The sequence below is a fragment of the Mustela erminea genome, chromosome 2 (genome assembly GCF_009829155.1).
Source record: "Mustela erminea isolate mMusErm1 chromosome 2, mMusErm1.Pri, whole genome shotgun sequence".
Lineage (NCBI taxonomy): Eukaryota > Metazoa > Chordata > Mammalia > Carnivora > Mustelidae > Mustela > Mustela erminea.
Window position 1 is genome coordinate 156,684,473 of NC_045615.1, and position 3,319 is coordinate 156,687,791.

At 36.8% G+C, this 3,319-nt stretch overlaps 1 pseudogene; it reads right to left on the reverse strand.

Moving 5' to 3' along the window:
* Positions 1-266: 266 nt before the first annotated feature.
* Positions 267-884, reverse strand: LOC116584070 (annotated as a pseudogene).
* Between the last annotated feature and the right edge of the window lie 2,435 nt (positions 885-3,319).

Sequence of the window (3,319 nt, forward strand, 5' to 3'; positions counted from 1 at the left end):
CACCTATTTGTGGAGCATAAGGAATAACATGGAGGACAAGGGGAGATGGAGAGGAGAAGGGAGTTGGGGGAAATTGGAGGGGGAGATGGACCATGAGAGACTGTGGACTCTGAGAAACAAACAGGGTTTTGAAGGGGTGGGGGACGGGAAGTTGGGTGAGCCTGGTGGTGGGTATTGTGGAAGGCATGTATTTCATGGAGCACTGGGTGTGGTTGCATAAACAATGAATTCTGGAAACTGAAAAGAAATTAAAAAAAAAAAAAGAATTAGAACAGAGAGGCTCCATAATCATCTGGCATCCACTCAATGTTGTACCTATGGTGAGAAATGTACATGATGGGAACTCCAGGGATCGACCAGATCCTTCGTTCAAGGTCCTGGTCAACTGTGGCCACCATATAACACAGTATAACACTTGCTGAGTTACTTTCTGTACTAAGCAATCATCTGCATAGATTCCCTTGTGTGTGCATGGTAATCATTTAAATCTTGGATCCTTGGCAATCCTTAGAGCCACTCGATACTTCTGCCCCAGTTTCTCAATTTCAGCCATTACACAGTCAGTTATACAGGGGATTTACACTTGGCATAAAGACAGTCCCTCATTGACTGTACTAAGTCAAGTTTGACTTTAATGGAAAAGTTGATAAAGTTGGTATCAACCAGGATGTGGTAAGGTGGGCCCAGCTGTGTGTTATATTGGAAGAATAAGCAGTAAGGATGTTTGGGGACTTCTATTTCCTTGAGGGCACTGGGATCTTTCTTTTCTTTTTTTTTTTTTTTTTTAAGGTTTTAATCTATCCTTTTCTTTAAGCCTCTGATCTCAGAGACTAAGCATTCGCTGCAATTGTCGCATACTTCCTTGCTTTCTTTTGCTTCCCCATGTTTACGCCGTACTCTTCGTAACATGAGATTTTTGCATTTGTCTCCTTACCACGAATAAACATAAACTTTCTATTGCTATTATTTGCAATATTGATGATAAGCTCATGAACTTTTATTATGCTTTCATGGATATCAAGGAGTTGGTGGACACTGGACTGGAGACTGTTCATTCATTCATGCAACGAATAATTGTGGAGTACCTACGGCATGCCAAGAGTGCATGTGATTACTTACATGAACCTTCAGTCTGCTAGAGATGGATATTCAATAAACTTCCTTAGTGTTTTCCACAATATATTAACTTGGCAATTTTTACTCATTTGATTTAATTCATGGGTTTAACAACTATCTATTAAGTGTCTAATACTAAACTGAGATTTTGTCAAGAATACAATGAATTGAGAAAATCCTTATTCTTATAAAATAATTAACATTTAATAAAACCATACAAATATAAAAGATATGACTAAGAACTAAAAAGGTAATAGAGATTATCAGAAGAGAGTGAAAAGAATGAGACTAGGGAGAGAATGTTCTGAGTTATGTTCTGAAGAGGAGGAGGATTTCTATAAATAGAAAGCAAGGGGCAACCATCATGGTTGGAGACAACCTAGCACGCAGATGCTTTGGTCTGGAAATGAACTTGCATTCTAGGAAACCAAGGGGATGACTTCTCCGCACCTTGCACAGCCTTCTCTGCGCCTTGCACAGCCTTCTCACCTATACAGTGTTGCATACTTTGATACTTTGTAGGCTTTCAAAAATGTTACAGTGAATATCACTGACTTAATGGAGGACCTGACATGTAACAGAGAAAGAGAAAATATGCTACCAGAGACTGTTTCTTCATTTATTTGTTCATTTATTTCCTCATCCATTCAACAAATATTATTGAACACATATTATATGCAGATCATGTGTTATCCACTGGGGACATTGCAGTGATGGGGAATGATAGAGCTTCTGCTTTTATGGATATTATAAACTAATCAGATTTCTGAATATTTTGAATACTAGGAAAAGAAGCCTGGAATTTATTTAAAATAAGCTTTACAAGATTTTAGGGAAAGGAAAATTTTAGGATTAACGAGAGTCGACAGGGACTTGAGGTATGTATGTTAGTTGAGTTTATCGTAATAACTCAAGCATGATTTGGTGAGAGCTTGAACCAAAAGTGTGTAAGTGTCCTGGGATAAGGATAAATGTGAGATTTTGGAGGATGGATCAGAACTATCTAGGGACAGATTGGATACTTGAGATTATTGAGAAAGAGGTGTTAAAATTACTATCAGAGTATAAAATGTGTGACATGGAGAATTACGGTATAATAAGCCACATGGACAAAATTGGAAAAGAATTAGATTGGGAGTCCTTGTAGGAAAAATGCTAAATTGATTCTGAACATACTGACATACTGAGCTTATTTGAAGTAGATTTTAAGGTGAAGAAAGGATCTTTAAGTCTTTTGACAGTGACCACAGTAAGAAGTACATTTTACACAGTGACCTAATATGGATGTATATAGCAAAAATTTCACAGAATAATATTTATCCTACTATATATAATGCACTCTGACCCACTCAATTCGTTTTATTTTACTAAAAAATACTGGCCATGATACTCTAGATTAATTTCATGACCTTGTTTGAAAAACTGTTCTAAAGATAGTTGAAAACCAGTACCTTATAGTAGTTGATGGATTGCAGAAATTTCTGGTGATAAGGAACAAGCTAATATAGATTTAGGATTGTGCTATTAGGCATCAAGAAATAAGCTAAAGTTCGCAGGATATAGAAATTCTTCCTAGATGAACATGGCTACAAATAGACTCTAACATATGAATAAGTTAGTTGTACATACCACAGAGTGTGGATAACAAATAATAATAGAAATAGTATGCAATAGGATCTTCTTCCCTATAAAACATGTTTGAGTTTAAAAAAGAAAGATGTCTGTATTAATGTCTGATTGAGCCAGATTTTTCCTACCGAGTAAAGGAATGATCCTCGTATCCTCCCCTCTCATCCTGGTAGACACATTTCATATGTTATATTTCCCAGGAGAGTACTTAGAATTTTAAGTTGTAGTTAGAATGAACCAAAGAATAACTTATACATGGACTAATTTAGATTAACATAGCTGTCAGTTTCATTTGGCTAGTGAAGAAGCAGCGGCACCCATGCGGTCAGTGGCCCCGACAGTTTCTCTCCAGATGGCTTTGCTTCACAGGATGTTTGAATTATTGGAGAGATTTTGGGATTTGAACTCCATATTTGAAGTTTGCTTAAACTAAACTGAATACAGAAGAATATAAATGTGAATTAGTATTGGCTTTGGACATGGTAGTATATGGATGGAGAGGGCAAAGAAATGCCAGCTGTATGGCACATGCTGAGAATTGAGCAACAAACATTCTGGACAATGAATGTAGCTC